Source organism: Perissodus microlepis, chromosome 3 (genome assembly GCF_051167445.1).
Source record: "Perissodus microlepis isolate ML-2025 ecotype Zambia chromosome 3, ASM5116744v1, whole genome shotgun sequence".
In the NCBI taxonomy this organism is placed as follows: domain Eukaryota; kingdom Metazoa; phylum Chordata; class Actinopteri; order Cichliformes; family Cichlidae; genus Perissodus; species Perissodus microlepis.
In genome coordinates this window covers 37,222,425-37,236,728 of record NC_140463.1, presented here as the reverse complement: position 1 = coordinate 37,236,728, position 14,304 = coordinate 37,222,425, and the positions used below count along the sequence as shown (strand labels likewise).

Here is a 14,304-nt window from a genome sequence, read left to right as displayed (position 1 = left end):
ACAGAGTATGACATGTCCAAAGCCTATCACTAATTATGCCCCCACTGCTACAAACTGCTCCCTTACTATGATCCAGTGAAACACGACACAGCAACAAAGGGCTCCAGCAATTACTGCTAAAGTACCCTATAAGTGAAGTGTGTGCTTTTTTTCCTGCATGTTATAAAAGAGTTTGAGATCCCAGTGGCATTAAGTTTCAAACTTTAAGACTTAAACTAAGGCTGATTTCAGTATTGTTTTTTTGTTTAGTGTGGATGCATATTAAATGTAGAGTTTGTGTAATATCGTGGAAAAAAATCCCTTTAAACATTATTTGATTGAGATAAATAAAAATACAGTACTTTCTGACAGTGCTTCATTACTTCATTACTGTGTATTGTTACAGAGAAAATAAAAAATGATCTCATCTTACTGTTTATCCTCAAGGATGGAAAACTCTTGTATAAAACTGCATTAGGTCACCTTAATGGCTTGCAGACCTACAGTGCATTTCCCTGTTTGGGCTAGATGCTTTGATTACGTTCAGCCTAATCAGTTCAAACTTTTATGGATGCTGTATTTGCTTGCAGGTAATTCATGTTAACATCGTGTTTAACCTCTATCTGGTAATTTCACCAGTGGCAATTGAGAGCAATTTCTATCTAAAAATAGTTTTACCTCGGCACACTGGACAGATCTGTGGAGTCTCCGATCTTTGTTCCAACCCGACTTTGTGATTTAAGCTTGAAACATAACCTTTCACACTGCGAGTCACAATGCTTGCTGCCCGGATAAGTAGTGCTTGAATAAGATGAATCACCCCTCAAACTTTGCTTCCAAGGAGCCAGACTTTCTCGTTCTAGTTATCCAGGCTTTCTGAAGGTAAGTATTTTTGCGCCAACAACTCAATTTGCAAAGAGCTATTAACTGAAAACTTGGGCTATCTCGACATGGTGTATGTTGTGTCTTTTGAGGAAACTGACCAATCAGTCGTGGATTGGCCTCCTCTGAGTCCAGAGTTCAACAGTGTGGGATCATCTTCAAGTCAAGTCAAGTCAAAGTTTATTTCTATAGCACATTTAAAAGACTGGCGTACATCAAAGTGCTTCAAAATAAAACCGCAAGGCGGGCAGAACAAGGAACAAATAGTACAATTATAATTAAAATTACATTTACATGGTGTAGTGTAGGCTGAATGAAAGTCAAACTAATTTGCTTCAAAAGCTAAGTTGAACAGGTATCTTTTAAGTGTGATTTGAAAGACTGAATTGATTCCGATGTCGACTGGGAGATTATTCCAGAGTGGAAGCAACGGCAAAAGCACGGTCACCTCTGGTTTTTAAACCAGACCTTCGTTGGATTAGGAGCAGTTGGCTGGAGGATCTCAGTGCTCTCGTTGGGTTGCACAGATCAAGGAGATCAGTTAAGTAGCTAGGGGCCAGATTACTAAGAATTTTAAAAGTGAGCAGAAGGATTTTGAAATCAATGCGATATTTGACAGGAAGCCGGTGTAAGTTAGTGAGGACAGGGGTGATGTGCTCATGCCTTCTGGTGCCAGTTAAGAGACGTGCTGCTGCTGCATTTTGGACTAATTGCAGAGAGAGTTGCAATAGTCCAGTCTAGAAGTGATGAAGGCATGGATACGTTTTTCGAGTTCTTATGTGGCAAATAGGCTTAAATAGGGCTTAGCAGAAAACAGAAAAAGCAGACAGCATCCAAAGAAGAGCTTTGAAAGTCTTTCAAGAAGCCCGGAGAACTATTCCTGAAGGCTACCAAAGGATATTAGAAGAAAGGTTGAGTAAGAGAGGTGGTCAAACCAAATAGTGACTTTCAAGCTCGTTACAATGGCGCAAACTCTGTTTTTGCCTTATATACTGTATTACCATTTCACCGATTGCACCTATTTCTCATTTTGATAGCCAAATAAAAAGAAATGAGGGGTGGCTCAAGACTTGTGCACAGTACTGCATGTATTTTTCATACTGTATTTTAGTGGAACATATCTATTCATCGTGCCTTTCATGGATGAGGAGGTTGTTTAACGATTGTGCCACTCTTCTTGCAGCCACCCAAAAATCCTTCATTTAATGAAATCTTCAGCATTCTCTCATCAAGCAGCAGAATGTAATACATCATTCTCCGAGTCTTTCCCATCTATTGAACTAACCAAGCCCTAGAATCTCATCCGGGCGAACCAGAGCAAATGAATAGAGCATTTCAATTAGGAAATATTCGCTCCTTCTTTTTAATGCAGCACAGCTTTGTGGTTGAGGTTAATAAGAGAAGTGTATTTTTACCTGTGCACAGTGCACTCACTGAGTCTTGTCAACATATCAAAGCATGCACACAATGCAAAGACAAGCACGTCTAGTTCTTTTTGCAAACAAAACAGAAAATGCCCACATAGATTTGTCATTATCGAACGACCCACATGCCCACTTAGATTTCTGCCACTCCACATGTCTTCCCACAATGCAATATTGCACGGGTAGCAGAGAAGACGGGCGAGGCGTGCCATTTATCTCTGCCAGACGTGGTTAAAAACAAGTTTTTAATGTTTTTTTTGTTGGCTGGGCAGGATTTGCGATTGCATAAGCGGCACCCTGATTTTTCAGACCACGCTAATTAAACAGCGGGGAGAAAAGAGCGAGAGGCCTTTTGCTCTCTAACCTCTGTGCTTCCACTGAAACCAACGTTAGCACAGTTCTAGGAATGAGCAGAGAAGGAAACTGAATTTAAAATGAAATGAGCCCATTTTTGTTATTTATTCAATGAGTCTTGCATGTGAATGGACTTTATCAGCTTACCTTTCAGCACTCAAGCAAACTTCCAAAGAGTTCAAGAGCTGCAGGACAACAACACAAGGAAAAGCATGTTAGATTACGGTATGTTCATGTCATCATGAAAGCAATTATGATAAAAAACAAAGGTTAATGTCATTTTGGGAGAAGTTTCAAGAAAGGGAACTGGTGAAGACAGCAGGTCTTGTTGTCGGGGAAATAATTTTAATCAGAGCTACGGCAACGCAATGATGTGCAGCCTTGAGCTGAACTAATTCAGTCCTGCCATTGCTTTTATAGTGTAAAGGGCAAACATTTATTACACACTGATTACATTTGGCAGGCATATGTGTCTGACACTTAAACCCTTGTAATTTTCCACGCCGTTACAAAAACCCCTTCTTCACCGCCGATATTCAATCACGGCGTGAATGCGGTATATTTCCCATGGAGCCACCAAAAGAAAAAGAGTCACGAGGACAAAAGGAGAGGAAGGAGAGTGAGGAGGGGCGCTGAGCAGCTTTTTAGTTTAGTACTAATTAAATGTGGGAGGTGCTCAAAAGGTCAGGGATCGACCAAAGAAAGAAAAATAACACTTAAAAAAAAAAAGAAATTGGGATGTGTCATGGCTGACCGTGTGCACGAGGCGCTCAAGGTCTTGTAGATTATTACCAAGCTCACTTTCAAAAAGAGGGAACTGGAGGGAGATGGGAGAGAAAATTAGTGGTGTGACTGATAAACAGCATATCTCCATGCTCTGTTCCCCCTTCCACCCCTCCTCTCCTTTTTTTTTCCAGCTGGGAGATAAAATTCCAGCTTGGCAATGGTTGCCAGCACAATTGATTCTGGCAAAGGGATACGACTGCAGAGCATGAGGGCTAAGTGTCTGAATAGCTGCTGTCAAAATGCTGAAGGGGAATTTATTTCTAGTTTATATGCGAGCTATATCATGGAGTTACTGAGACTAAATGGCTACAGTTTGATATACAGCACGCTGCCATTTCTCTGGTGTGTAATCATGGCGCTGTGCTCGGGCTTATGGGTGCCGTGCCTGGATTCGGTGAATGGACTGAAAGCAGGCACTCGATTTCTGGGACATGACAAATCCTTTACATTTCCAAACACAAAATCAGCTGCAAACCATTGTTGTAATTACTATGAACTTAATACTGAGCTACATGTGTAAAAGCTGACATCCCTAAAAAACCCCGCCAACTATTTCATGTTAATCTCTCTTCAACATGGCTCTCAGCATCAGTCATATCTTTCAGTAGGGGGGAAAAAAATCTGTTGCAAGCATAATTTGGGGTGAAGCAAACGATGCAAGAGCAAATCAAAACAGAGTTAGGACAGGGAAAAAATCTGTAGTCCCATTGTGTCTGATCCATCCCTCACCTAAAAATGTTTCCTGACCCGTAGGGGATACAGAAAATGATTAATAGGTACACTCCAGCAATCAGCAGGCAATAAGAGAGCCACCTGTCAGAGGTTCTGCTGCCCTTTTTAGATTTATGGCTAATAACGGTCCACGAATGCAGCCACTCAGGTAGCCTCCTGTCAGAGCCTTATAGAAGGAAATGTGTGGGTTTGCAGAACATTGTGAGAGCGTGAGGAAATACGTGAAATAAATCAGAACTGGAATGAGTTTAGCATGTGGAAAACTGGGAATGATGAAGGATGCAAAGTTCCCTCATTAAAACTGAGGCCAGTTAGTGCAGAGCCTGTTTGAAGAGAGTGTAATCAAGGTTATCTTCTTACAACTACAATTTACAGATGTCCATTGAATGCGTCAATGAGAGGATAGTTGTAAAGGAGAACTGCAAATCCAAAGATGAATGACTGAAGTCCCCCACCCCCTCCACACAAACACACACACACACACACGTACGTGATATATATTATATATGTATATACTACATAGATATCTTTGATATATAAGTGAGATCCACTTTGAGTTTTAGACTATCTGAATTTTGTAAATTTTGTCAAAATAAGAACCCTTTGACAGCGTGCAACTTTTTTACAGTGAAGTGTAAAATTCTTGAGCCACACCCTTTTTTTTTAAATAGTGTGCTAGGACATAACACAGTACATAAGGCAAAAAACTGAGTCTGTATTTAAGCTTGAAAGTCAATATTTGGAGTTATTTAAGAAGTCTGAACTCACTTAGGTAAGCTTATCTGCTTTAGAGTCACTTTGTTGGTGCAAAAATACAATTATGTCTGTCAAACAGAGTTATCTTTGGCATTGTTCATGAATTTAACTAAAGAAACTGGATCAAATGATGTATTTCTGGAGCAGGTTGCTTGTGCACACTATTATATATCACTTTAAAATCCTTTTTGAAGGTGTAAGTCTGACTTTTGGGGTTAAAGGTACAATAAGGGTTACATTGCAGAAAATACTGAATATTTACTTCAAGTTTTCGTTGTCTGTTGTGATGTAAAATATAAGAAACCCTTATCAAAATTACATTAACTCTGCACTGCACTTGCTTAAGTCCAGCTATACTTCTGCAAAGGTTAAGCAGTATTTAAATACACACTGATACAGATAGAGCTGACAGCCATAAAGAGGTTTTGGGAATTACTAACAAAACTAATAGTCTTTGCAAAGGTAGATATTACTGCTCGTCATTCTACAATAGACCTTAAGAAGTATATGTGGGAGAACTAATTAGTTAGTATTTAGTATTTAAATAGCTTCCTTCTTGTTGTGCACTCAGTACAATTCTTAAACACTCCACAGAGGTCTCTAAAGAGTCTGAGCTGTCTAATACCGGTTGTATTTATTTAGCTGCTGTATGGCAGCACTTTGACAGATTCTCGATGATGTCTTAAATATCCCCTAATAGTGAAACTAGGGGAGACAGACATGATGACCTTCTTAAAACACCATCTGTTGCACAGCACAGCCACAGCAAGGCGAGATTAGCCAGTGAGATTGAAAGACTCCCATTACATGACACCTGCTCTCCCACTGCACTGTCAATGGCAAAAGACAGTGCTTTCACTTCACTTCATTTCAGATACCATTGAGTGTTCACAATGATTTCATTCTGAAGCCAGTGGAAACATGTCGAAGCTTTTGTAATTAATGGAATTGTAAGACTTGATGGGCACAAAAGCTAATGCGAGCCGCTCTGCAAAGGAAAATGAGAGCACTGTCCTTTGACATTTTCCATTTGTATCTCTGGCAGGTGATTAAGCTCTGAAAGAAAGTGATATTATCCTGCTGTGTGTAAACAGCCTGGGAATATTACACTTGATGAACAGAGATGATGTGCAGCCTACCTAAATTACCTTAGTGCTCCATTTATTCCAGCAACATCACCTCACACCATTATTTCACGGCCTTTGGTTTATACTGCCATTTTTTTTTTGCCCAGGATTTGAGATCTTTTTTCTTTTTTTTGTAAATCTCAGTGTCAGGGTCACTATCCTCTGAGCTCCACACTCCCTCTACCCTCTTCTCCCTGACCCCCACCTCGCTTTCCTTGGAAATTCTCCGTCCATTGCCCTCCTGACAGCCACCCATCAACCCGGGTGCAATTTAAAAAGCCCTTCAACAGCTGCCATTCCAAAGGACCGGCTATCAGTCCAGCTGCCAAAGCCCAGACAGGGACTCGGCATCAGCGAGCAACTTTGAACGTCAGGTCGGTTTCCCCCCACCCGCCAATTCCAAATGGACTGAAGGTGAAAGACTCTATTTCTCAAAGATTGTTTCAGCGGAAGACAGACGGACTTCCTGACATGGCACAGCAAACATCAGGCATGCATAGCGTTTTTGTGTGGAGACAAATAGGTTGACGTCATTTAGGCTGATGTGTACGATTTTGAAATATCAGCATAAAATAGTCAGTGAGTTACGCTTGGAAACATTATGATACTTTGAGAAAAAAAATCCTCTTGGGAGAATTCCATGAAGGGGGATATTTATGTTTCCATAGATATATCACTTTCCTCAATGTCAGGCTCAAGCAGTTTGTGTGTGTGTTTGTGCCTGCCTGCCTTCCTGCATCCTGCATGCAAACACCGCATACATAGCTTGTCTAAATGTGCATGTTGCCGGAAACTATCAAGCGAAAACATCTCAGGCAAGAGGCTGGGCAGCCTGCTGTTGTGCACTTCTCTCCACCATATGTCTTTGTCAGAAATATTTGCTGTGCACCGAATGAGGGATGAAATCAATCCAAATGCTATTTTTTTCCCCAGTTGCGCCTTCTTGAAGGTGGCAAAAATTGTACTGATACTTGCCAGATAAGCCAAAATTGTCAAATGTAACAACTGGCCGCCGGTGACACTCACAAACAGACCATCTGGTCTCGGGTGTCCAATAGTCGTTTAGGGAAAAAAAATGGAATGGCTGAATCCTTTTTTTTTTTTTTCTATCTCAATTAGCAACTGGGAGGAACGGATGGGAAAATGACTCTGCTGCTGTTATGGACCACTCAAAGATGAATGCTATGTGCCAGTTGGGAAATATGTTAAGGTGCTCCATAGGCACAAGTGGAGTGAAAAATGTCTCTTAGAATTACTGAACAGATGCACTCGCTGGCCTTCATTTTCCTAACTCGCACCCACTCAGCTGGACTTCTGCTCGGCTCTACGCTGCCTGAAGATAAAATCAACGGCGCAGCAAGATTGTGTCAGACACAAATATGGTCAAAGTGTAAACTTTTAAAATTTATTTTTAAGGTGAGTTTTTTTTAAACGGGTTAATGTGCACAACTCTTGAGCCACCAAGAGTGTTTTCTTGGACGCTGGTATATAGTAAATGGACTGGTTCTTATATAGGGCACTTTTCAACTCAAGTACTCAAAGCGTTTCATTCAAAATACCGTATTTCCCATTTGCCAAAACATTTTCTTCTATTTCTGACCGCTTTCCGTCTAACATTCACATTCAGATAAATGTTAGAAGCATTGGAGATCAATATCTTTCCCAATGATACTTTTGCATGCAGGCTGGAGCAGTCAGGGATCAAACCATCAACCTTCTGATTAGCAGATGACCTGGTCCCACTGAGCAACAACCACCTTTTGATCGGCTGCTTTTCCACAAAGTTTTCGCCCAGTTATTGTAATTGATAAGTTTAAGAGAAATGTCTTAATTATTCATTTATTTATTTGATGCCAAGCCAGTTAACACTGACGTATGAATCATTCAAGCTTAAAGTACTTAACTCAAGGGCTGGACCGGTCTTTTTATACGCGTAATGCCCAACTTAGCAAAGAACCAATTTCAGATGGTATCATTAGGAAAACATCTCTTCTTTTTAGGCTGAATCTATGACAAAATGGCAATGATAACACAGTCTGGCAGGCATAAAGTAGCATTTTTCAACCAACAAGGTGATTCCTTAAAAAACTATTAGCTTAAAACATATATCGGGATATCAAACAGGGAGAAAAGAGAAAAGACTTTTGCACAGTATTGTGTCACATATCTGCTTTCCATTTCAATAATGGTCTCATACAAATATCTAGCTGGTGCTGATGCTGAATCCATTTTGCATTTTAGCTGAATCACATAAGTCCTGTATGTAGCTGGAGGAGCGAAGTTATTTCCAATCACTGTTTCTGGACCAGCTTCAACCATTGTGTTGGGGACTCTTGCTGTCCGCCAAAGCTTTTAGTTCATTGTGTAGCAGCATCACTTTTGCCCATAGCCACGAGACTGCATGAACAAAAGCGCCAGTTGGCTGGGTCACACTGCGATGCACCTGGGGGGATGTATGCATGTTTTGCATGGACTGTGGAGGGTAATCGCTGGGTCCATTAACATGAGAGTGAGCTGCAGCTTCCAAGCTGGAGAAAAAAAAAATGCCCCAAGCGAGCTGACATTATGAGGAGGCATCTTCCCCCGATCCCTTTCACTGCAAAGAAAGTTAATGGAGTTGAAGTGGGTCGTCTAGAGTTAAATTGAATCTCCTGCCAATGCAAAGGCTTTGATGTGGCAAAGATTAAGGAGTTGTTGTAATTTTGAGTTCAAACCCGGAGTACCAGCATCCACTGAGAGCAACCTATTTAAACCTTTCTTAGTCTATCAAGCACTGGTAAAATACAGCTACTCTTCAGCATATATTAATGTAGAGGATACACGTTGCATATTCATTTTGTACACAGACTGTGGCAATATTGAGCTATTAATCTATAGATGTTAAACAGGACAAGCACAAACACACTAACTGATGCTGCTGAGTGAAACTGAGTGAAACTTCCACACGAAAAGCAAGATTTTAGTTAAAAGCAACACAAGTGACAGGTTTCTAGTGAAAGTTTGTACATACAGTACGTAGGTTTGCTTTGCTTTTTGATGAATGGTTTTGAGTGCAAAGAAGGTCGTGTGTCTTTTTTTGTCAGTGTTCTGCTTCTCTGTAGCCAACAAGTGTAGAAAAAAGTCACGGGTTTATGGTTCTATACATCAGTTAATGGCAGAAGTGTCCTTCCCATGCCCTTCTGTAATAGCCAAGCATCATTAGCGAGGGGGTCAAGAGGGGGGGCAGCCATCCATATGTTTCAATAATTACCCTGCTCTTCTGTCAAAGCCCACACTGTGCTTACGTCAGTGTTAGAGACAAAATCAAATTTGAGAAAAAAACCCCACTTTTAAAATGTTTTGTTTTATTTTTTAGCTGTAAGAACATTTAAGTTGGAGGTGAAAGGTGAAGATGCTACATTTTTGTCACGTGGGACAGGCAGCCGGTCACGCCTCAGCCTCGGTTCCAGCAGCAGCAGTTTCAGCACTGTGAGTGACACATTATTTCTCTGTAACCTCCACCCCTCCCACCCTAACGCTCCCCAAATCATAACCCCACCCCAATCTATTTTCTGCCTGGCTAGTCTTATGAAACTGCATATATTCTGTCAGATTACTCCCATCAAATTCCCATACTGTTTAGTTCTCGGCTGTTTGAGGAGCAGATTTGGATGTTAGGGCCAAAACAACGCAGGATATGTGAGCTGATCAGAGACATGCTACACCCTTGAGATTTCGAAGGGGACCTTTGTTTTTAAAATATTAAATGCATGGTTTTCTGATCCTGTGATGTGACGAATATATTTGGAATAGTGCTTAAAGCCTCAGTGGCACATTATTATGTCTGAATCATATTAGAATTGTAATGCACACTTTATTTTTACGCAGTATTAGTTTACAGTACGTAGTAACACTATAGTAAGAGTGACAAATATGTACGTGCAAGTTCAACTAAATCTTTATTAAAACTCTCCTCATTCATATTTGCAGTTTCTTTGAAAATGCATTTTATTTTGAAAGGTAAACGATCAACGTCAGTAAAACCAATGAGCAAATTAAAATGACCTTTAGTTTCATAATTTGCTTGACTGGACTAATTACTTGTAATGTCCATTAATATGATCTCATTATGATTTTTTTTCCTTCTAATAAGCATCCTATATAAGAAAAAGAAGTGCATCGAGTATAACCAAATGCACAAAAGATCACTGCAAAAATGTCATTTGCCGGGAAATTACCTTAATGTCTGTATTCTGAGCCTGAGCTGGTGTTACGCATAAAAATGGCTGCATGAGAGATAATCGCTAATAAAAATGCACATGAATGGAAGGGTGTACCGGGGCAGAACTAACGGGGTAAAACTAGTTTTATCTGCAAGAAATCACCTTGCGTGAGGCCCCTGCTACAACTGAGCCAGATGGATGGGAAAAAAACATGAAAAACTTTAAATGAGTTATTTGTTTTAAATATAAATAATATGGTCCCATATGTTGCAAGGAAACACAGGGTATGCCCTAACCCAGAGGCACAGACTGTCACGGCCAGGATGGCTAATGTGTCTGAGGTGTGGACTCAAAAGCAGACATAGGAGAGAGAAAACTAAGGTGTAATAAAAAGCAAGCCATTTATTAGGCTGATAGCACAAACAAAAACAAAAACAAGGCGAACTGGGGAAAAACTAAAACATTAAAACTAAGACATGAACATGGCCTGAACACGAACATGAAAACCATGACGTGAGACAATCAGAACATAAGCATAAAATCTATGACACGAAGAGCCGAGAATCACAGAACAGGTAGCAAAACAAACAAACAATCCAACACTAAACAAAGGGAGACAGAGGACTTAAATACACAGAAGAGTAATGAGGGAAGTGGAAACACCTGGGAAACACAGCTGACACAAATAAACCTGACACCACAGAGGAAGCGAAACTAAACACACTGAACATGGAAACACAAGACTTTCAAAATAAAACAGGAAACATGGAGAGAGATAGGCATGACAACAAAAGGACGTGGAACACGCAGACATGAAATACACAAAAGGTTGGGGGAATGGAAAGGAACACAAGGAGAGGAACATGGGAACAGATAAGGGGGACAAGGCAGGGGCATAACTAAAAGTATACATATATGACAAGACAGACTTAGACAGGAAAATGACACATAAACAAGGCAGCATGGAAGATAATATTAACTAGACTAAACCATAACTAAATATTAACACTAGAACTGAACATTATCCACAATGCATAAGAAATCAAAATTACCACTGCAACACCATGCTACCCTAAGAGGAATGCCAATAATATTATAGTAGGATAAGCTACTTTGGATTAACTTGATCCAAATATATTCCTTAACTGTGATGTCACATAACTTGAAAAGCTGCTGTAGCTCTAAACAAAAAAAGAAAAAAGGGGGGGGCACAGACCTTTTGCGCTATTGCATTTTTGAAATCTTACACTAAAATAAGCCTTACTGTCCAGTAATGCTGATAACTCTGGACCTTTAAAAAAAACCCAGTGGAGCATAAAAGTGAAAATGGCAAATGCATCTGCTCACCAAGTCAGCATTCTTGCCATTGTCTATGGATTAGCTACAGTGCTTGGAGCCGTGTGACTCCACTGCCCTTTGCTACTGCAGCGTCATGTGACTGGCTTTAACGCAGTGGTGTTAAAACCAACTGCATCAGCTTAATGGCCATTCAATAATGTGAATTTGAATGAGACTTCCTGCTGCAGTGATTAATGCCGATTAATGCATTTGCTAGCGTGGCGCCGATTGACCATTAAGACAATTTATTGATGTGTTTTGATTTAGGCTTCACCGGGTATCAAAAGGAAGCAAGAGATAAGAAGTTTTGATCATGCAGAGAATCTAATTTTTTTATTGTTAGCGTGCCTCGCTGCTGATTAAGTGAAGGGAATTAAATCAATTACTCTGGAATTCAAAGTGCTGTAGCGCTCAGATCTTTTTAATATTGTTATCCTGTTACTCATCTGCTCTGTCGAAAGTTAAAACAGTGTTTAAACAGGGACATTTACTCTAAACTCGAGCCAATTAATTTCTGATTCAAGGAGATTTGCCTTGAAGAGTTTGCGAAATGTAATCCTTAAAAGCATTTTTGCATGTCTTTACCAGAATGCGCTGATTTCTTCCTCTCTTAATCTTGCAGTCAGGAATAAAGTCACTAGTTATCATCATCACCATCGTCATCTTACATTTTGCTGTCACTCCAAAAGGAAAAAAAAAAGTGAAAAAAGATAACTTTAAAACAAGATATAGAATGAATGATGCAGGGTACGTGGAATGCATCTGTTTACCCTACACAACTTGCCTCTTGATGCATTCATTCAATCCCCGTCCCAACTACTCTCCCATGAATGAAAATCTCCTAACAGCACGCCACAAAAGAACTTGCTAAGCCATTTGGATCAAGAATCTCCCCAGGCAAATCAGCAATTAGAGCCTAAGCTGCCTTGTAAAATCAATTAGGAGTTGTAGTGTGTGTTACAGGTACAAGAGTGGCTGGCACCTCTCTAAATGGACCAGGAAGAGAGCTTTAAGTCTGCCATGCAAGCAACTGTAATCTGCAGCACTTAGTCACCAAATTTCTATGAAATCCTCCTCTCTTTGTGAGTAATGCTTCGTGCTGTTGTCTCGAGTTGCTAGAAACTTTCAGAAGTTTTGACAGCCGAGTTGTATTTCAGAGATAAGGCATACGCCGCTCAGATAAAAGGCTTTAGTATTGTCTTTAACATTAAGTGGAGTTGTTCACCGCTGTTATTACAACAGGAACACTAGCTTATGTTTGATTTGCGTCGCATCTTGTGGTTTTCTTGTGTGGAAGTTTGCGTCTGTCTGTGATAATGCTGCCACAAATGCTCTCTGCAGAATTCAACTCAAATTTACTAGGTGTGTTGAGGTGCTTTCATATGCACACTGCTGAGTAACTTTGGATATTTCTTCCTAGGTACCCTTACATGAGAAGTGCTCTTGAAGAAGTGTCTGGTTAAATGAATGTTATATTGACTCACTTCAATATCTTGTGATAAAAAAACAGAATTTGTGCAATTCTAACAGCCTTGAAAGTCAATATTTGGTATGACCACCTTAATTCGCAAACACAGCCTGAACTCTCTTAGACAAGCATTCTTGTCATTTCTTGAAGTAGTCTTCAGGAATAATTCTCCAGGCTTCCTGAAGGACATTCAACGCTATTCTTTGGATGTTGGCTGCCTTTTCTTCTCTAAAGATGATCCCACACTGCTTCAGTAATGTTGAGGTCTGGGCTATGGGGAGGCTAATCGATGGCTGAGAAGTGTTTCGTTGAGTATTTCTCTATCCAGGTAAGTTTTTATTGCATTAGCAGTGTGTCTGGGATCATTGCCATCCGTGCAAATGAAGCTGCTGTCAATCAGACTCTTTCCGGATGCGATTGCATGTTGGATAAAAACCCGATGGTACTTTTTGGATTCACAACTCCATCCATTCTTCATTTGTACTCAACTTCTCCAGTTTCCTCAATGAAAACAGTGCACACCATGTCAGGATATTCCAGGTTTTCAGCTAATAGATCTTTGCAAACAAACTTGTAGATGCAAAAATACAATGTATTCCTGTCAAGCTGTGTTATCTTTTTTCACAGTACTGTATTTTTACCAGCTGGATGTTAATAAGCCCTAAAACCCCAAAATAAGCTACCCTGTAGGGGAACTGAAAAGCTTTTTTGATGATCCGCTCTAGGTATGACTAACCCCCTAACATACACACAGATACTTGATGTGATGTTAAAGCATTAATAACTGGTGCCTTAAGCCAATGCTGCAAGCATCGTGTATAAGTTTTGCCATACAATATGATTTTGCTTTGTAATGAGCCACTTATTCACTAAATGAAAGCTGCTTCTTCAACTTTCACCATGATAATTAATGAGATCGACATTTTCAATTATCTGTTTCCTGCCTTTGCCGTTTGAGGGAACAGCTGTTAGCGTCGACGGGGTAGGAAGACGGGTGATAGAGAACAAAGAGGGCAGCATCTGGCTTTTTGAAAGATGGCGTATAATTCTTCGACGAGATCTTTGTGTGGCGCACCACCACCAGAGCAGATTTCCACCACGTGTGTCTAATAAAGTGGGACGGTATATACCAGCGCCGGCTGAATTAGGCAGACGTGTGGTTTGTTTATTGTTGCTTCCTGGAACTAATAGATTGTATGGAGACCACAGAAGCTGATAATGTTTGATGCTCTTTTGATGCCATATTTAGGCATTAG

General features: G+C 40.3%; 1 protein-coding gene across 38 annotated transcripts in view; it reads right to left on the bottom strand.

The window, feature by feature from the left end:
* ptprda (protein tyrosine phosphatase receptor type Da) overlaps positions 1-14,304 on the bottom strand; it is a 408,815-nt gene that overhangs the window by 160,876 nt on the left and 233,635 nt on the right. For all 38 annotated transcript variants that reach the window (XM_084924268.1, XM_084924283.1, XM_084924276.1 and 35 more), the window contains one exon: positions 2,787-2,824. The gene's annotated coding sequence lies outside the window, so the exon portion shown is untranslated. The remainder of the gene's footprint in view (positions 1-2,786; positions 2,825-14,304) is intronic.